The sequence below is a fragment of the Dendrobium catenatum genome, unplaced genomic scaffold (assembly GCF_001605985.2).
Source record: "Dendrobium catenatum unplaced genomic scaffold, ASM160598v2 fragScaff_scaffold_1369, whole genome shotgun sequence".
Classification (NCBI taxonomy): domain Eukaryota; kingdom Viridiplantae; phylum Streptophyta; class Magnoliopsida; order Asparagales; family Orchidaceae; genus Dendrobium; species Dendrobium catenatum.
The window spans coordinates 324045-345686 of NW_021319831.1; the positions used below are offsets into that span (position 1 = coordinate 324045).

Sequence of the window (21642 nt, forward strand, 5' to 3'; positions counted from 1 at the left end):
TCCTTGGGCTTATAACATAACATTAAGGAAAAGTTCACAAACTAAATTAAATCACATACAACACACATAACAACTAATAATATAACGACTCAAATGTGGCCGTCGATCTACGGCCCCTTCTATGATAAGCTTTCCATGCATAGATGTCCCCATCAATAAGTCCATCTTATAAAAAAGATCAATTGGACTATTCGTAATAAAATTATAAGTTCAAGTGGCCCTAGAGATGACATCACTTATGCGTGTGCGGGCATGTTTGGGAAGGTGTGGAGTGGTTGTTCTCACATTGAATATTTTAACCCTGCTTGTAAATGGTACCTAAAACGGAACCTGTTTTAGTAACTCGGATGCTCTACTATTTTCAGTTAGCGCCTGCATAAAAATCACCACTGTGAGAAACAAATATTTAAGCAAAGAAAAGGTATTATCAATAATCAATTTTGCATGACCTACAAAAGCTTCACTGCTTGCTTCAAAAGCATGAAAATCACTAGCTGAGGTGAACGACCTTCTATTGTTCCAATCTTGCAACTGTAGAAAAAAACAACAAAAAAGTAAATAAGCATTTTGTAACATTGAGATTTGCTTCATTAACAAGATAAGCAGACAAAGAGCTTCACAAAGCCACTACATGCAAGAGCTAGCAAAAAAGCATCATAGCATTCAAAGTGGCTGCTGAGTAATAAATAGATATGATTCATTTGACATGATTTGTATCACTTAGATATTGAAAAACTTAAAATGATTCAGTGATACAACATAGGCAAGAAACTGAAGTAGTTATGATTCAGAAAAAAATGCAAAAAAAAACTTCATCACAACTATCTAATTCTCAATTAACAAGAGAAAATAGCTGAGCATTCTGAAGATATACATGGTTCAAGAGTTCAGATATCATAGCACGAGCTCTAGTTCATATTGTTTCAACTGAGAACTTATTGGCAAAGAAATCAGTTCCAAGTTTCAGAGAAGACATAGTAGCAGGTACCACCCAAAACACTTGCCATGAAGCCTGCATAAGAAGATTGCAGAAGCATAATTGAAAAAAACCAAAGATATGTTAGCTTTGTAATTTGTTTTTGATTGTATTGCAGAAAACTAGGCTATTGATAATAATTCACATTAAAAAGAAAAATGTCAAACACACACAAAATAAGTGATGGATTAATTTTGCAATGTATACCATACCTGTTTTCATATGATAACTAAGAGCCTAGTATCACTCAAGGATATTGGTCTTTCCTGCTCAAAGAATTCCTCATTGTCCATGATTGTCAGCATATACCTGAATGAGCTTAAGATTAAATGTTTAACAGACAGACTTAATACCCTTTCCATAAAACATAAGAAGGGATGGCTCTGAGAGCATACACAATACCTAAACAGATTAGATTTCTAAAGATGTTACGCTTGTGAAGAAAAACATTATTGAGAAACAAGAATACTTACTTATACACGGGACAGAAAACAGCCAAAGATAATAGCCAGCGTGAAGAAACATCAAGAATATATGCAGTAAGTTTTGTAAAAAGTGGCCATGTTTTATTTTCTTGACAATACTTAATAAAACTCCAGATTATAAGAACAAGATCAGTTCCATAAGCAAGCAAAGTCAAGATACGTTCAGAAGGCAATGTATTGAATTTCACATGCAGGAAAGCACAAATAGAACCAATGGCTTCAACCGCTTCATCAGATGGAGCACTTTCATATCTATGACGACTAAGTGATGTATCCTTAAACAATGCATTTACCTGTTCAACAATCAAATAACAAGTACTAAATATTTGATGAACTTTACAAGAAGAAATGACACTATTTTAGCAATTATGAAGTAGCATACCAAAAGTTGAAAAAAAAATGTGAATTCATTGCATCTTTTATGTCTTTCAAGATTTGTATCAAAAAATTCGTTAGTTCCCTCATTCACGCTCATATCATCATCAAAATACCCTCAATAAAGCAAAATAAACCAAAAGTGGAATGTACAATAGGAAATCAAGGTAAGAACAAAAAAAAGTTGAGCAAAAAATTGGAGAATAAAGCAGGAAGGCAACAAACATTTTCACTAGACAATAATCTTCAGAAAAATATATATGATATTTTCTACAAACAAAGGGTTTAAATTCAGAAATACAAGGGAACACAATAACAGACTATACGATGGTCGCCACTTGAAATAACAATCGTATTGACCAAGCAAATGGTTATTACACATAAACAGGTGTACACATTCATACTGAGTTGGACATGCATGGTTGAATGTCTGAAAACTTCTTAGTTGGTTCAGCTTCTTATAATCTTGCAAGCATTTCAAAATAATATGGAAAAGCAAATTCAAAAAAGTTAACATGTTATTTAAGTCAAGATCTAACTAGTAAAAATGTTGTTCCATGTCATATGAAAGTTTAAACATTCACATTCAATAAAACATGCAAACTTGTAAGTTGAAAAAATTGGCAAGAAAAAGGGAGCAATATGATCAAAAATATCACATCTACTCCCAGCATTTATTTACAAAGCATGAATAAAACAAAATTTGATACTTTCAGTTAAGAAATCATGAGTAAGGACTCGCATGATAGAAACAATGTCAGAAACAAAGAAAAAACATGAACTTTGTGTTAGGTATGTTCTAATCACCATTGAGGAATTCCAAAACGAAAGAATACAAAATTCAGCACAATTTAAATTGGGGATGCTGACCTCAAAATCATATGGAGTAAAAATAATGATATTAATAATACAAATATCATTAATATTAATATTAACATTAACATTTAATCCAAACACTACCAGCAACCTCCACATCGTCCTCCATTATTGTCCATCAATAACACCACATTAAACTTGTGAAGGATTTGTTGGGCTCATAGAAATCCTTTTGGGTAAAGCACAATTTTTTTTTTTTAGCACAAATCCAAAGATGCCTACAGAACACCACAATTCAATGTCTGTGGGGACGGGAGCGGAGGCTAAACGTGTAATCACTAATGCTATGGATATTCCTCCAATGTTATCTCCTGCCCATAATGGCGAATCAACCTTTCAAGAGAATGTGGGTAATTTGCTTCATCCGGTTTTTTGAATCGGAACAGGTGGATATTGGTGATTCTATTGTTGTGGAGGCCGGGAGGGTAGTTTTGCCACCGTTGGGAGTGCTAAATAATTTAAATGTTTCTCTTACGTCGGCTTTGGTGATTGGCAGGGATAATTGTATTGATACTACTGAGGATGTGGTTATTCGTTCTGGTGTTTTTAATTTGGGGGAGGCTGTTGTGGCGGATGATGCTCCTTTGAATCATAGTTTGCCTTTGGTTGTTGTAAGAAATGGAGATGATGAGGTTCTGGTTTTTAATAATTGTGGGGTTAACCAATGTGCTACTCCCATTCTGTCCTATAATGTTGATGGTGTGGATGATGTTTCTGATGGTGAAAACTATGTTTCTTGATGCTCTGTTAGGCCTTTGGATGTGCCTGCTTCGGCCCTTCCAATGTGACTTCTCCCTATGTGGGTGGTTATCCTAATTTGGTGGATCGTAATGTCTTTGATGTGTCAATCTCAATTATTTCTTAAGGATGCTTTAAAAGCACATTTCAACATGAAAGATTCTAGTGTAGATCATTTGGATTGGCTTGATGAGTAAGCCTCCGCTCCTTGCGGGGATGTTGGAGATGGTTTTGGTGATCCGTGGATGCGTTTCATGAATTGTATAGTTTGAATGTTGGGTGTTCCAATAAGAAAGGTTTTTCTATTGGTCGTAGCAAAAGACATGATAGGAAATCTAAAAAGCACTAATTGGTTTTTGTTTTCCTATTTGTGGTTGTTGGTCCTTGTTGCAAATTTGGCATTGGAATTTTGAGGCTGGGGTGTTCTTTGTCTTTGTTTATCTTTCCTTATGTCTTTGCTGGTTGTATTTTGTTGATGTTGGATCTTTTGGTCGGTTGTTGGTTTTTGGGTTTGTTGTCCTTTTGGTCGTGAGGTTATTGGTAATGGGGTGGTTTGTTTTGCTTGTGTTGGTTATTTTGGTTGTTTCTTGCAGGTTTAGTTCGTTCATCTTCAAGCTGCTTGGCTGGTATGATGGATTTCCTGCTTCCTTTGAAGCCTACCGTCATTTCTCCATATTAATTTGTTTCATATTCTTTATGTTGTTTAACTGTGTAATAGATAGAACTTTGGCTCGTATGTTTTATTTCAAAAGCTGTATTTTTAGAGAGCTAAAGGTTCTTTAAGGACCTGTAATTTCCTATTTTAATCAACGCATAAGCCTCCATGGGGTTTTTATTTAAAAAAAAAAAACAATTTATTGTCTGATTCAACCCATTTTGTTTAAATCAGTGGTCAAATAAGTTCACATTAGTTGGTTGACTTAGAGGGTACAACAACATCAACATCAAACATTTATCTCACTACGTGGATTTGCCTACATGAATCTTTTTCTCTATTATGTTATGTTAAGAGTCAGATACTCACATATAATAAAAAAGGTCATTTTTAATACTTTCTAACCAAATCTTTTTAGGTCTACCATACATTTCTTAATAAATATAATACATCTATTCTCCCAACCGGGTCGTCGAAAGGCTAATGCTTTATGTGACCAAACCATCTAAGAAAACTCTCTTTAATCTTATCTATCAGTGGAGCTACTCCAATCTTTTCACATATATACTCGTTTAACATTCTATCCCTAAGAGTGAAGTCACTCGTCCACATAAACATTCTCATCTCTGCAATACTTAACTTAATTTTATACTTCTCTTTTAATTGCCAACATTTTGCATCATAAAGCATTGCAAGTCTCACCATAATCTTATCGAATTTCTCCTTAATTTTGAGTGGTACTTTTATATCCCACAACAGGCCCAATTAATTTCTCCACTTCAACCGTCGTTCTACTAATAATAACCCCATCTATTTCAGTATCACTTTGAACAACATACCAGTGATATCTAAAACATGTTGATGGGGACATCAGATCATCGAAAATATATCAGAGACGTGGCCGACAATCTACGACCACGATCGTGCCAATCTATTTTTAAGTCATCCCATGATTTATTTTATTTATTTGTTTTATGTATCAGTTTTATTAGCATTTCTTGTTTTACCCTTACTTAAGGGTTTGGTCATATGTAAGCCCTGGGGTTTGGTCTTTTAGTTCCTTGTCATTGTATTAGGCTATATATAAGCACCTTATATTTCTTTTGAAGTTAATGAATGAATAATAATGAAATTTTTGCAACTGTGTTTTCGTGAGAGCTTGAGAGCTTTGGAGAGAAATCCCTAGAAATGGGAAAAGGATCACCCACCAACCTTGGAAGTGTCCGGGTTCACGGCTATTCTCTTCCCTATCCTTTCTTCTCCTCCTCCCTTTCCTTCCCTTCCACCGTACGGCCAAGCTATTTTTCCCAAAACCGCCGGCCTCCTCCACGACTTCTCACTGCCGGCCAACCCAAGCCCCACCCCCATAGCTGTCGGCCTCTCACTCCACGCCCTAGGCGCCAGCCCTCCCAATTCCTCTCTAAGATTTGTTACTTTTCTAAATTGATAGGTTACTAATTTGGGAAGGATTTGAACTCAAAATCAAATAAGTTTGAACTTCCAATTCTTTCCTAAATCGCATAGCTTATTTTTGGAAAGTCTCGTTCAATCTAGTCACAATACAATTTGAATTCCAATCAAAGAATAATTCGAACCCCTTTACTAATTTAAGTTGGCTTTGATTGGAAATCAATCAAAAATCCAATATTCCCTCTTAATGATCGGCCTCCTCACTCTCTCTCTCTTGCTGCCTCTCTATAATATCCATTTTTTTAAATGTAAGTGCATAATTTAGGCATAAAATTTCCCCAGGACTCACGACATTTGATTTTATCAGGCACCCATAAAGCATCAAATCTATTTTATTCGAAGTCTATATTTTTTAAGTATTTAAATTTAGACAATTAAGTTGAATTATTCTTAACTTATGATTAATCAAATGGATATAACTAAACTTAATATTAAGCAAATAATGAGTGTTGTACAGTTCAGTTCCATAAAATAATTAAATAGTCATAGCAGACAATTCCACTTATATCCGCATGCAACAAATCAATTGCACCAAACGACTGAGATAGCTTAGGAAGATTGTAGTGGAAAAAGCATTAGGCTTATAATATTATATAATTATTGCACTTGCCTATTATATTCCTCATACATTCTCGTCACTTTGTTCTATATCATTTAGTGTTCAAATGCTCACTAAAGTGTTCAAATGCTAGCAGTGAGCAGCAGAGGGGTCCACGAGAGCTTGCTGGGGCTGCTCCTGTAGGCTGTTGTGGAGACTTTTGATCCTAGTACTAGTTCAAGCAGGTAAGAAAAACTTCAACATCCAGCCTATAGTGTTTTGAAATGAATATTGGCTAAAATCTGTAGTTAACAAAAGAGGGAATGGAATATTATTTGCTGAAATTTTATTACATAAATCTGAAATGTATACTTCAGATATCAGCATGCATATTTCTGAAGTGGTATGAAGAAATCAGTATTTCCTAAGTTTGTATGGCTGAAAGTTGCATTGATATAATTGGGCAAGAATTTATAATTTATAAAAAAAAAAATCAGTAGGGAGAAAGATAGGGTTATGGTTAGACTAGCTGAAATTTGTTTTTGTATTTTAAAAGATTTTTTGAAATGATCTGCAATTGTTAAAAGCAATTAAGAAGGGCGGGAAAAAGCTAAAAACGGTGGAATAAAGAGAATTAAGAAAAGATTATTGTTAAATGAGGGGAAGTTTAGTAGAAATACTGTACAAAAGTAAAAGAGGCCACGGTACTTTAAGTGAACCAAATTACCCGACCGTCCTGGAAAATGAGGTGATATACTTAAACAATGCTATAGAAAATAATAAAAATTTTATATACTTGTCAATTTATATTTGTTAGGTTTACCCTATCATTTATTTCAATTTATTCAAGTATATTCATGTATGAATGACTACAACAGCATGTTATGATGGTTAAGAAAAATGAATGATATTGGGAATATTAAATAAGTTTAAATAAGTTATATGTGGGGGATAGGCCTGCACCAGCAAAGGCGAAAGACCTAGTAAACGCCACTACCTTATGGACGAAACAAACATAGACAATCATTATATAACACTTAAAAGTGATGAGGACATCGGAGATCAACGACTATGATCTTGAGTTATTTATTTATATAGTGTTGTAGCCCGAAGGGCATTTTAGTCTTTTATTTCTTTTCTTTTCATGAGGCCTATTTATAGGCTAGTTGTTTTGTATTTTGGATGATGATTTAATAATGAAATTTTATGTCTTCTTCTTATTGCGAGTGCACTAGAGAGAAGGTAGAGAGAGCTCAAGGTGAGCAAACGCAATACCCACCAATCACCGGAAGAGTCCGTGGCTCGTGGTCTTTGTCTATGTTTTCTATTCTATATCCGTCTATTCCCCACCGATTTCTGGTCATCCCTCCACTTTCATTCCGCCACCAAAATACCACTTGATCCCCACCAAATTCCCCTTCCACCATCCCACCCACCGGCTTAGCTCCTAGCCGCCTCCACCCAAAGCTAAACCCGCCTCTTCTCTCTTGACCGTCGGCCCCACCCACACCTCAAATCATCATGATGATTTCAATCGTCATAATGACTCCTTAAATTGGCTCTTGCAAAAAAGAAAGGAGGTAGGAAATTTTAAAATTCAAAAACTTTCCTTATTTGCAAAATCCAATTAAGGAAAGTTTTCAAATTCTGATTCCAATCTAAATTCAATTTAGAGGACTCATTATTTTCCCTCCTAGTTGGCCAAGCTTGTTTTGGAAACTCATAAAACACTTACCAAAATCCCCTCCCTCCTCTTCATGTCGTCGACCCCCCCTTCCTTGGGCTTGGTTTGTGTTGTTTCCTCATTGAGCCCTCACCACTTTGAATTTGAAATCAAAATTTCAAATTTAATCCCCTCCAAATCCCTCATGGATTTTGAATTCTTAATTACTTTCCTAAAATATCTTTCTATTAATATGAAAACTTCTTGATTTGAATTCAAATTTATTTGAATTTCAAATTAATCTCATATTAATGAATCCTATTTTGGAAACCAATTCAATCTCTAAAATCTGAATTTAATTCAGATTTAATCATATCATTAAATTGATTGCATGGGGACCACATACATCGAACCTAGACGCTTTCCCATCCTTCTCTATGGCCAGTCCTATCCTTATTCCTTTTCTGTCATCAATCTAATCTCTAATTCCTATTTAAACTTCCCCATTTATTCCCCTAACAGCCGCCCCTTCCCAACCACATTTGGAATTGTTTTGGAATGTCAAAATTCAAATTTCTCTTCCAATTAATGCAAACGTGATTTCCCTAAACTCTCTACACGGGGTCCTCAACCTCCCCCTAAACTTCTACCTGCTGTCCTTTCCTTATTCCATCAATTTTCCTTGCTAACCAGCACCCAGGAAAGCCGCAGGTTGCTGTCCAAGGTGTCCAACAGAACCAGGAGCAGGCCGAATTCTGGCAGACCCTTAATGGGTGTTGTCCAGAGCCTTCCACGAGTCCAGGCTGCTGTCCCAACTGCTGTGATTGCTGTCCAGAGGGCTCCGCACCTTTCTCTTGTTGTCCCACCAATTGGAGAAACTTTCGAAGGCTGTTCAAGGCAGCTAGGAATTTCAGACTGCTGTCCAATACTTGCAACCTGCTGTCCACACTTTGGGAAGCCATCTAGACCACATTGGAGCTGTTCAAGCTACTTCCCACTGGGTAGTTTGATGTCCAGGAAAATCTGCACATGTTTTCCTGTTGTCCAGCCCGCTAGAAGGTCTTCAAACACTGTCCGGACATTCCAGACCACTGATCACACCTTCAGGAAGGGTTCTTGAATGCCTCCTACTTCCTCCCAAGTCTTCCTACAGCCGCGGAAACTGCGTATTTTCTGGTTATTTGGGTAAACTCCCCTCCAATTCTCTTATCTCCTTAGTTTACTCATCAATTATACTTTTAATGTGATTTATGACGATCATGCCAATTATTCTCCGCTAAAGCTTAGTGTTTAGTAGAACTGTGTGATGGTCATTTCATAGTACTAATCTTCTTGTTAGCATAGGGATTTATTGTTGAAACCATTCATGTATGCAACGTTAAATTAACTTGATTGTTTTCTGACCTTAACTTTTACGCGTGTGATTCGGCCTAAGCTTGTCTTACCGCTCGTTGTGTTTTATTGCGTCGTTTAAATTCACCATTAAGATATAATTATTTGTTCTAGGAATATTAAGTGTGCAAATTCCTTAAAGTAATTCATCTTTGCATTTTCGTTCTACATCAAAAAGAGTATAATAGGTAGAAAAAAGAATAGAAATGTGAAAGTAAAACAAGTATTGAAACTAGCATTTCAGTAGCAAAATACATCGAATGATTAGACACTTAATAATTATATTTTCATTCACTGGGAATAATTATTACTTATGATTGTGGCATAAACCAATTATTAAATCATATTTTATTTTGATGTTTATTACACTGAGCTTGATAGATCATCAAACATTACTATGTTTGTTGTTTTATGTGAGAGATAAAAGCAGGTTGGATCATAGTTAAGTGATCAAGTTTTATCCTTTATCTCAATATTTTGTGGTACAATTTTGTTGTATCAAAGAAGTGCCTAATGTATGTTAAAGATGTCTCATATGTATCAATTATCTATGATGTTGATTAGAAGCTCCATAATTTATTTTGATAAACTCAATTATGTAGCCTTTCAGTAGTAATAAATATGAAAGAAGTTGTGTTTTTTAATAATATGGACAAATAAATCTTCTACCCACTCAATCATGCTTAGTAAGAGTTGCGATAGGAGTTAGTTCAAAATGTGTTTGAATAGTTGTCGCTGCTGACACACTTCGTGCTTAATCACATGAGGTCAATACAAGGCGTCACAAATTTAGCCAAGAAATTAAGGCAAACCAAAATCACTTGGAGCCCATTTTATAATCAAAATTCTAGTCAAGATTTTGGATTATAAATTGCTACTTGTTTTTTCAATATTTCAAATTTTTATAGGCACAATCCAAACCAAAACAAACAAACGAATATGAGAAAAGTTGTAATAAAATTCAAACATTTTTTTCAAACCAAACTCAATTGTAAGATTAATTGTATAATTGCATAACTACATCATGCTAGAGTTGGGCAAAAACATACAACTCTAACAAGCACCATCTAAGAGTATGAATAATCAAACTTATTCAATCAATTATTATGTTCTCATCCTTTGATGACAAGTACCATAAACTAAATTGTAAAGGCCATGTCCAAGTATAAACAGACACATTCGGTTTAATTATTTTTCATTTCAACAGATATGCTTTTAAAGCTTTAACATCTTACATTTTATACTCAGATTATGGACACATGAAACTCAATTTTTGCGTCAGGGTTAGAAGAACCTTAATTTTGAACATAAATGATATTAGATATGGAGTTTCAATATGAAGATAAAATGCCATGAACTTCAAGATTATGAAAAACTTTTAGTTAAAACATAAACTAATTACACATGTCAGATAAGAAAACCAAGTCAGTACAACAAGCACGGTTGCTTAACAAAATACAATGACCAGTTGTATGAATAAACCTAATCTCTAATCTTCAAGGATCCAAAAAATCTTTACATAAATTGCTCTACTGCTCCAGATACTCACTGTAAATTAAACTTTCCTTGGACTGGCACAAGCGATAAAGACATTGCTTGACCATGAGGTTGATTTATTCCATTTAGTTCTCCCTCAATTTCTTGGGCATGTAAGGATAGAAATGAGTATCAATATCAAACTACCAAGCCTACTAAGAGGTGGATTGATTAACATTAAGGAGTCCTTTCTATCTACCATGTTGAAACCCTTTCCAAATGCCCAAAAATACGGGCTTTTGGAACATTACAGTTGTTGATGAAGTGCAATTACATTTTATATTTCTTAGATGAGTGTACTCCACACCCATAAACCACCTACTCTTGGCCTATCTGATAAAAATGGTTACTCAAAATAACAAAACTTTATTTCATACAAAGAAAGCTACTTTTTCTAGGCAAATTCCTTTAATGAACACCAATTTAGAGTTGCGATCATGAAGATTTTCAAAGGAGGAGACGACGATCGACGGCCGAGATCATTCCACCTTATCTTATTTTGTTATTTGTAATTTTTTTATATTTATTATGAATTTTTCGTTTTTACTCTTATTTAAGAGGGTCGTCCTATGTAAGCCCTCGGCGCATATGTGTCTTGTTTTAGTTTCTTAGGCCTATATATAGAGGCCCTTGCTTGTGTAATGAACTGTTGGATGATTAATAAAATTTTATGTTTGCACTTGTGTTCTTTGGGAAGAACCTTGGGTGAGATTGTTGTGGGAGCAATTCGTAGCTTCCACCAGTCGCAGGATGTGTACAGGCTCGTGGCCTGAAGTCCCTTGGTGAAGGGCAATGTAGTACCTGTCAACTGCATGATGTGTCTTGGCTCACGGTTGTATCTTTCTTTCCCTAAATCCTTTTCTCCTTCTCTCTTGACCGCCGACAAAAATCCCCCACTTTCCACCTGGCGATTCTCCCATAAACCCCTCCTCTTCCACAAAACTGTCGGCCACCTCCTTCCCTACCCCCACCTCCCTCAAAAAATCCCTCTTTCCTTATTTAAGTTGCAATTAATTTGGAAAGATTTTAAATTCAAATGAATCTAATTAGAATTTCAAATCCATCCTCATTAATTACCTTATTTTTTGTAACCTCTTTCATTTAATTAATTAATCAATTTCGAAATTGATTGATTAATTAATCCTTTAATTCCAATTTCATTTCACCATCATTACTTTCCTAAATTGGCTCCTATCTTATTTTGAAAGTTTTCGAATCCAAGATCAAATGGATTTTAATTTTAAATTCATTCCTAAATAACATACATCTATTTTAGGAAATCCTTCAATCATATTAAATCTGAAATTATTTCAGATTTAACTTTCCAATCTCCCATTAATGCATGGATCCACATATATTATATGAATTCGATACAACAACAACATCAAGCCCTTATCCCACTATGTGGGGTCGGCTACATGAATCTTTTTTCTCCATTGTGCCGTTAAGAAATCAAACTCTCATTTAAATTTAATAAAAAAAAATCATATCTAATATTTATAGCAAGTCTTTTTAGGTCTACCTCTATCTTTCTTAACATGGGTCAAATTAAATACATCTACTCTGCTAATTGTGTCATCAGAAGGCCGACATTTTGTGTCCAAACCATCAAGTCGACACCTCTAATCTTATCTGCCACTAGAGCTACTCCAACCTTTCCACATACATACTTGTTTTGCATTTTATCTCTAAGAGTGAAGTCACTCATCCACTTGAGCATCCTCATCTCTACAACACTTAGCTTTACTTTATGCTTCTCTTTTAATGGCCAACATTCTACGCCAAAGCATTGCACGTCTCACCACCATCTTATAGGATTTTCCCTTAAGTTTGAGGTATACTTTTCTAACACACAACAGGCCCGATGCATTCCTCCACCTCAACTATTTAACTTGAATTTTACTAATAATATCCCCACCTATTTCACCATCACTTTAAACAATAAACCCGAGATATTTAAAATGTGTACTCTTATTAATGACTTGATTGCTCAAAATCACAATCCCCACTAGATCCATCACAACAAAAATTACACTCTACGTATTTGGTTTTAAATCAACTCAAGCAAAAAACTTTAGGCTCTAAGGTTGACCTCCTTAATTCATGTTTACAATCAACTCCCTCTATAATCTTATCAACAAAAAGAATATCATTAGCAAAAGGCATACACCAGGTTACATCCTCCTGCGAATGTCTAGTAAGAACATCCATCACTAAAGAAAAAAGATATAGGCTTAAAACACATTTTTCTTAATGAGCACCAAACAGTTGTCGCAATACTTAATTAAGCGTATTCTCAATATCAATAAAAGCATATGAAGATACTTTTTATATTATTCCTTTAAATTTCATGGCATAAATATCATCTCTATTATTGGCTTATTGGCAGAAAGCCACATTGACTCTCTAGTATCGATGTAATTATATTGTCTATGTTCCATAACACAATTGTATGACTCATAAATTTGATTATACTATAACTATCATAATCATAATACTCTTCTGTTCTTAAATGTTGAAGCAAAAATGCTTCTTCACTAATTATTTGGCACCCTCTAGTCTTCAAAAAATTATTGAAAGATTCATTAACCAAATCACGACAAGATCACTCATAACAATCCAAATTACAATAGGTGCCTTATTTGTAAATAAAGCTTTACTTTTATTCAGCTTGTTCAAAGTCAACACGATTTCACTTTTGTTGAATCAATCTTATAAAATACATCATTATGCTATTTATTATTCTTCCAAAAAATAATTCTCTGAAATCTATAAATAACTTTTAATAGTAACATTTTCATCTTTAAATAAGATATTGTCTACTTTTTTAATCTAAGTACATCAAAATCTTTAAAAAGCTTATCTCAGCATATTAGCATCTCAACTAGTTAATAAATTATCAAATTTTGAAATTTTAATTTGCTTACTGAAAAATTGTATTTGCAATGGCAACTTCGAGATATCATGGTAGAAAAATCTACAAACTGTCAAAATAAAAGCATTCTTATCAAAAAAACAAAGAAATACATCACTTTATTTTTCTAGGACTTATTAGGCATCTAATCAAAAGAAAAAACTCAACTTGTACCCATATAATAACTTTTAGTTGAATAATTAAACAAAATTTGAGTACAGTTAATGAAGCTCGGCTTATTCGAACAAGCCCAAATATAGAGAAGCTAAGCTTCTATTCATGAACATGCTCTTTGCTAATAAATTTCTTCATAAGATCTTGCTAAATGCTCATTTAATACTTATTTGATAGCTTTTTTTGTGAAATTTAATCCTGAAATTAATCCATAAACACTTTAACAAAAGTACATGAATTGAGTATTGAACGATGTAAATTTTCTGGAAGCTTGTTTTAGAGCAAATCCATCAGTTGTTGGATTTGAATTATTCTACATTTTGATATATTTTAATTAAAAAAAGATTTCAAAAAGATAGTGAAGTCAAATTTTCGATAAATAACTTTGAAGTATGTATCCTATTCTATAATGCGACTACATGTTAGATACACTTACCATTGCTAGTACAAGCCCATATTTTAAAAAATTCCACAGCATTCAAAAAACAGTCAAGTCAATTTTAAAAGCATTTCATAACGTAAATTTTAAGAAAAGAAATCTTAGTTCTAATAGAGAGATTAACTTATACAACATTGAATCTTCTTATTTACGAAATTAACATTACTAACTGAGTATGTGACACATTATACATCCAAATCATTTAGAGTTTATCAAATCATTTAGAAAGGATACTTCAAAGTTTAATATTGTGCGTCTCAAGACTAGCGTGGTTTTATAGTATAGTAAATCGAATAAGTGTTATTTTCTATAATAAGTAACATTTGGTGTTAACCATTAGAAGACAGTAAACTCAATAATAAGTCCACTAGGTAATGTAAAGCTCCAAAAACTCAGCGTCCAAGATTGAATGCTAATTTGAAGTGAAGCAAACAAAACCAACCTGTTATGGTGATTGTCTTCAAAGAAGACAAGCACAAGCTTTTTGGCCCTCTTCTCACACACATAAACGCGTAGTAGAATAATCATCTTCCGGAAAAGATACATCCGGGGCAATCTTGTTATAAAATGTTTTTAACATCTCAAAATACGAAAAAAACTAATCTTCATCAAAAAGCATTGCAGAGAAGATCATAACAAAATTTTGTACATAATAGCATGCTCACGAACAAAGATGTAGACAAGAATATTCTTCTACTTAAAATGCATGAGTCACGGAGAGATGCAACAGCGATAACAAACCATGATCAAACAGATTAAATTGATATATTTCTGCGAATTTTCACACAGAGGAACAATTTTAACGGAAGAAGCACAACAAAACACTCAATCACATTAAAGTCATGCAAATGAGATATTAATGCTCATTAGGCAAACAGCCATCTCAAAAGATAAGAATGATCTCAATTCAAGAGTTGACAGCTAAAAAGAGATCCAAAATATCAGTCTGAGTAAAATAATTACTTGAGATGTGCAAGTAGCGAATAACGAATATATATATATATATATATAATATTATATAATATATATATATATAATATAATAATATTATATATATATAAATATATATATATATATTGTGTTGTGTGTGTGTATGTGTGTGTGTGTGTGTGTTTGTGTGTGTGAACAACTAAAATGAAGCATGAACCTATACTTCCATAAAAATAGCTGTGAAAATATTTAAATGGCTTAGCACATTGATAGAAGAATAGAAGCAGCAAAAACGGGCAGAAACTGAAGTGGAATTTCCATGACTATATGAATGTAGACAAAGGGGGGTCAACTCATGTCAAAAATAATTAGATTTTTGGCTTCCTTGATCTACTAGCTCAATTCAAAATTGAGCTGATAATTTTAGCTCATTTATGAGCTGGTCTTTAGTTTCAACTTATTGAACTAAGGGTTAGCTCATTATTAGCTAACATTTTAGTTCATTTTATTATCTTACTTTTTATGTTTTTTTATGTTTGTATTCATGTTTGTCTCTTGGAATCCAAAACCGGCCTTTGGAATTCCAAGAATTTCGCTTTTTCCATGAGGTAAATCTCTTGGTTTCCTCCATGGCTTATTATTTTTTTGTGCTTTGACCTCTTGGAATTCGGCTGGCCGCTGGTTTTACCTTGACTGGGACTCTTTTCCCGAGGCCAGTGGCCCCTTGGTTTCGTGCGGCCTCCTTGTTCCCGCGGTGGTTGCTTCGGTTCTTGGTTTGGGTTGATTTCCGTGAGCATTGGGGAAAGGATTTCATGCTTATGGTGCTTTTGTTTCTTGTGTTAGTTAATGTAATGTGTCTTTTTGTATTCCCTTTTCATACATATATTATGTGGGGATGTGTTATGTTTTGAAATATAATGTTATGAATGATTTTTGGAAAAGTTAATAACTGCGGTTTGCTTTGGAAATCCTGGGGCTCTTTCCACCTTCTTTCTCATCCCCTCTCGAAGAAATCCATGCAGGCTCTTTCCAACCTTTCTTCTCGGGCTTCATAACCATCTCGTCTTCCGCAAGTGCCACTCCACCGTATCCTCTTCTCTAAGTGCATCAAAAAACTTTAGGGTGTCTTTGAGATCAGAGTCGAGTTTGTGTGTTTTAATTTCTTTTTATTTCTTTAATTTTGAAATGTAAGAGTTGTTCGTACCCTCTTCCTCATCTTTAGTCATTTTCGTCGGTAGAATTAGCTGTCTCTCCTTTTGTGATCAAAAAATATAGGGTCCCATATATATATTTTTATTACATCATTTGGTATCAGAGCAAAGTTGGAAGTCCTAGGTTTGTAGTTTGTCAAGTTGTAGTTTGTCAAATTTATTTTGGTTGTCAAGTTTGTTGTCAAGTCAGAGTTTGTGAGTTTGTCAAGTTGTGTCGAGTCAAGTTTTTTTTAGAGTCTATTGAGTCTTTGTGAGTCTAAGTTTTGAGTTGAAATTTTGAGTCTGTCAAAAAAGCAAAAAAAACGACAAAAAAATTAAAGAAAACAAGTCCGATGAAATTGAAGATTCTATGATAGGTGGATCCGACAAAAGTTCAACACATCCTTTGGAGTATGAGCTGTAACAAGCATCAATCTTGATGCACATTTCGTACAGAAAGGTACTTCAAAGAAAAGCAGCGTTTATAAGATCAATTTCTGAAAGAACGAGGATGGGATCATGCACAAGTTATGAGATTTGATCAATGAATTGAGCACCATCTCTTCACCTCCTCGAAAGGAAACAAAGCTAATCATCAGGAGATCGAAGTTTTTCAAGAATGGAGAATCATGATGGACAAAGGGGGGGGGGGGTCAACTCATGTCAAAAATATTAGATTTTGACTTCACTGAGTCTACTAGCTCAATAAAAATTGAGCTGAAATTTTAGAGCTGGTCTTTAGTTCATATTATTGAACTAAGGGTTTGCTCATTATTAGCTAACATTTTAATTCATTTATTATCTTACTTTTTATGCTTTTTAGTTTGTATTCATGTTTGTCTTTTGGAATTCCAAACCGGCCTTTGGAATTCCAAGAAATTCGCTTGTTTCCATGAGGTAACTCCTTGGTTTCTCCATGGCTTATTATTTTTTGTGCTTTGCCTCTTGGATTCGGCTGGCCGCTGGTTTTTCCCGTGCCTGGGCTCTTTCCCGAGGGCCATGGCCCCTTGTTTCGTGCGGCCTCCTTGTTTCCCACGGTGGTTGCTTCGGTTCTTGTTTGGGTTGATTTCCGTGAGCATGGGGAAGGATTTCTATGTTTATGGTGCTATTGTTTCTTGTGTTAGTTAATGTAGTGTGTCTCTATTGTATTCCCTTTATACATATATATATGGGGTTGTTTATGTTTGGAAAATGATTGTTATGAAATGTGATTTTATGGAAAAGTTATAACTGCAGGTTTGCTTGGGAAATCCTGCGGGCTCTTTCCCACCTTCTTTCTCATCCCTACCGGAAATACCTGCGGCTCTCCAAACCTTTCTTCTCGGGCATTCTAACCTCTTTCTTCTCTCCGAGCAGTGCCACTCACCTATATCCCTCTTCTCTAAGTGCAAAGCAACATTATGGGTGTCTTTGAGATCGAGTCGAGTTTGTGTTTTAATTTCTTTTTATTTCTTTAATTTGAAATGTAAGAGTTTGTTCGTCCCTCTTCCTCATCTTTAGTCATTTTCGTCAGGTAGAAGTCTGTCTCTCTCTTTTTGTGATCAAAAAATATAGGGTCCTTTATTTTTGATTGCATCACTATACCTCCCGCTGCTTCCTAGTTTTGTTCCCTGTTACTATCAAATGTTTACCTCATGTAGCAATTTTCCCATTATGTCCCTCTGTTGTTTCTCCAGATACATGCTTCCCACAAAACTGCTCCAAGCTAAAGTGTCGCTGCTTCCCCCCTTCTTGGCTTGTCCATCATCCCAGATACAACACTCGCATTTGCAAGACCCAGAAGTATGTGTGAAGCCATAAATATAATCCCAATTCTCTATTGTCCTTGTTATGCACACGTTCCGTGAATATTAGCGACCGTGAATTGGCACAATATCTTTTTCCACCATATTTTTGTTGAAAATTAAAAACTAAAGTATTCCTACTGTTTTGTAGAGATAATAAAACTGAACTTGTTTTTTTTAATTGAGACATATGTGAAATTATCCATTTTTTATTCTTTGTAGGCTACGACCTTGGAGCTATAAAACTAGTGAACATCAGAGTAAAAACTAAAAATTTTAATTTTCTTCGTTCTTTAATGTTCTGGTGGGAGGTTACGTATTAGGTGGAGGGAATTACGGGCGGTTATGGTACTTAGAAGGAGGGGAAGGTTTTGTTATCATATATGCTGATTGATGTAAAACGATAGGATTACTTAAGAAATTAAGAGAGAATTTAACAAAGTATTCCCAACATAAAAGTTCATAACTTATAGACAACGGTAATGATCATGGATTCTTAGTCTTACTTGCTTAGGCAAAACAAGAAGAAGCGTCGGATAACGACAAACAAGTTCAAGAAATGCAAGGAGAATGTGTAAAACTATATGGCAAACAAAAATCACGATTATAAATAGGGAGCTTTTCACTTTGGAGCCATACTCTCAAATAAAGTCTAGGCTTTAGCGGAAAAGAAGAGCTCTCCACAATAGAATGAGGTCACTCCGACGGAAGAAGGAACCTAGGATCGTCATTCTTGGAAAGGTGCTGGAGTGGTGGAGGAAGATGGTCGTCCAAAGATGATTCAACGTCCCTTTGACCTTTGCTCGTCGATCACGTCAACTAAGGTGTATTGGATACGATTGATGTATTCTTCAACGGTGTCGTCGAAATCAAAGCCCACGTCAAAGAATGGCGATTAGAGGATGTCAACATGATCTCGATCGTCATACACAAATCCAAAGTTCCATTCGGGTTCCGCCACACATGGAGAATTGAGGGGCGACTAGGAGAGGAGGAGAGGAGGCTAAGGTTTTGGTAGAAGTTAGGTTAGGATGGGGGTGATGTGGTTTAATCAAAATTCTAAAATTAAGATCAGATTTTGAATAAATTGGGAGGGAAAACTTTTGAAATTGAAATCCAAATTGAATGCAATTCAGGCATTAATGGAGGCTTAATGGAGTGGAGCCAAAGAGGGGCCGGCGGTATGGAGAGAGTGTTAAGAGAGTTGCTATTTGCATGTTCTACATTCTTGCAACTTATATAGTTTTAATGATTTCAAATATTATTGTTTTATGTGTTGATATCTCCTAACACTTTTTGGAAGATTTGTTTTTGCTCTTATGTGAACTAACACTTTCAGGAAAATCAAACTCCATAGTATTGAAGACTTCAAATCAAATTCAGCATGAGATATTTTGTAAATTGAAGCTTGTACTTTTCTTTGAATTATGTTTGAGAGGGAGTGACTATAATTGAGTTAATAAACACACACACACTTGAGGAGATCTTTAAAAATTTATACGGATCGTACGGGACGAATATAATTCGTACGGGATGATCAAGTCAGTTATCTCCTCAGAAGAGCAATGGAACGAACAGGAAGCGATGAAAATTTTTCTAAGTCCTGATCGTCCAGGACGAAATCTCCTTTGGAAAATTTTCGTTCATACGAAATTTATATTCGTGCCAGGACGAAATGCTCTCTGAAAAAATTTCGTCCAAACGAAATCCAATTCATCCCAGGACGAAATGTCTTATGGAAAATTTTCGTTCAGACAAAATTTATATTCGTGCCAGGACGAAATGCTCTCTGGAAAAAGTTAATCCAGACGAACTCCAATTCGTCCCAGGACGAAATGTCCTCTGGAAAATTTTCGTTTAGACGAAATCCATATCTGTGCCAGGATAAAATGGCCTCTGTAAAATTTCGTCCAGACGAACGCATATTCGTCCCAGGACGAAGCGAACCGACTCAAAAAAAAATTGGCAACTTCCTGCAGTTTTCAGAATCGACCTATGGTATAACCGTTCGTACCGGACGAACCTGGTTCGTACGGGACGATTAATGTGTACGAAGTCAGTTCGTACCAATATACATTGGGTTCGTTTCAAACTGAATTAATTAACATCGTCCGGGACGATCCACAATCGTACAGGACGATCCACTGCTGACATACTTAAATTTTAGCAATTTTTGGACGATTTTTTGTGTCTTTCCTATATAAAGTCCAATATAAACTGTCACTTAATCTTTTTGCCTACTGATCTTCGTGCCAATTGAAAGGAGAGTCAAGGAGTGAGTGTGAGAGAGTGTTTGAAGAAGAATTCTTACTACTGAGCGTGAAGGTTTCACTTGGTACTCAAAGGTAAAAGTCTCTACTTTTGGTTTTTTATTACTTCACTCTTTTCTCTCTTCCTTCTAGATTTCTTGTGAAGAAGATCTATTAAGGAGATCCGATTCTCTGCCAACACTTGGAGAGTGTGAACAGCCGAAGGGTTCTCTGCCATACTAGGAGAGTGTGAACAGCCGAAGGGTTCTCTGCCCACACTAGGAGAGTGTGAAAGGACGAAGGATTCTCTGCCTATACTGGAAGAGTGTGAAAGGACGAATGGTTCTCTGCCAACACTGGGAAGAGTGTAAAAGGACGATGGTTCTCTGCCGCACCGGTTAGTGGTGGAAGAGAGTTTTATAAAGGCTTCTCCGCCTTGCTGTGGGTGCAAAAGGAGAGTCACTAGTGGTATTAGTGCAATACTCGGAGGGTGCCTCCGGAGAGTGGATGTAGGTCGTGTTTGACCGAACCACTATAAATTTCATGTCTTCTATTTTTCCGCTGTTTTTATTTTTGTTTTAATGTTTCTAACTTGTGGTTGAAAAACTTTTTCCATAAAATTCATTAAAATTAAATTCTCGGTTTTAAATTTTAAAAGAGGGTAAAAATTTTTAAATATCAATTCACCCCCCCCCCCCCCCCCCCCCCCTCTTGGTTACCCGCTGGGACATAAACTTAGGTTTAACAACCTAATTCATAGTGAACAGGTTTCAACAAATGGTATCAGAGCTTTGTTTCAAAATTATAAGTTTAAACTACTTTTTTATTAACGTAGATGGCCACATTTGGAAATCGAAATACACATGAGGGTTACTATATAACTAGACCTCCATTGTTCGACAATATTCCTTTTGATTTTTAGAAAATATGCATGTCTACATTTTTACAGTCACTTAATTATCGTATGTGGATCTTAGTTCATGAAAGGTATACAAAACCAACTAGACCAGTTGACGGAGTTAGAGTTGAAATACCTTTTGTGGACTGGACAATAGAAGAACGTGACTTAGCACAACTAAACACCAAATGCTTGAACAGTTTCTTTTGTGCACTTAAATCAAAAGATTACATGCGGGTTTCTACATACAAGAGTGGAATGGACATATGGGATAGACTTTGTATAACATATGAGGGGACTAATGAGGTTAAGCAATCTAGACTTATGATGCAAGCAAATTAGAGCAAGGCACAAAGAGAA

At 35.2% G+C, this 21642-nt stretch overlaps 1 protein-coding gene across 16 annotated transcripts in view; it reads right to left on the reverse strand.

Annotated features, from left to right (window-relative positions):
- Positions 1–67: 67 nt before the first annotated feature.
- LOC110110781 (E3 ubiquitin-protein ligase UPL6-like) overlaps positions 68–21642 on the reverse strand; it is a 146834-nt gene continuing 125259 nt past the window's right edge. For 14 of the 16 annotated variants that reach the window (XR_003702500.1, XR_003702505.1, XR_003702504.1 and 11 more), the window contains 4 exons: positions 1189–1285; positions 875–1012; positions 454–531; positions 68–372 (listed from right to left, as the gene is read on the reverse strand). The gene's annotated coding sequence lies outside the window, so the exon portion shown is untranslated. Of the gene's footprint in view, positions 373–449; positions 532–874; positions 1013–1188; positions 1286–1449; positions 1755–21642 lie in introns of all 16 variants that reach the window. The other 2 variants (XR_003702506.1, XR_003702497.1) reach the window with 2 other exon arrangements.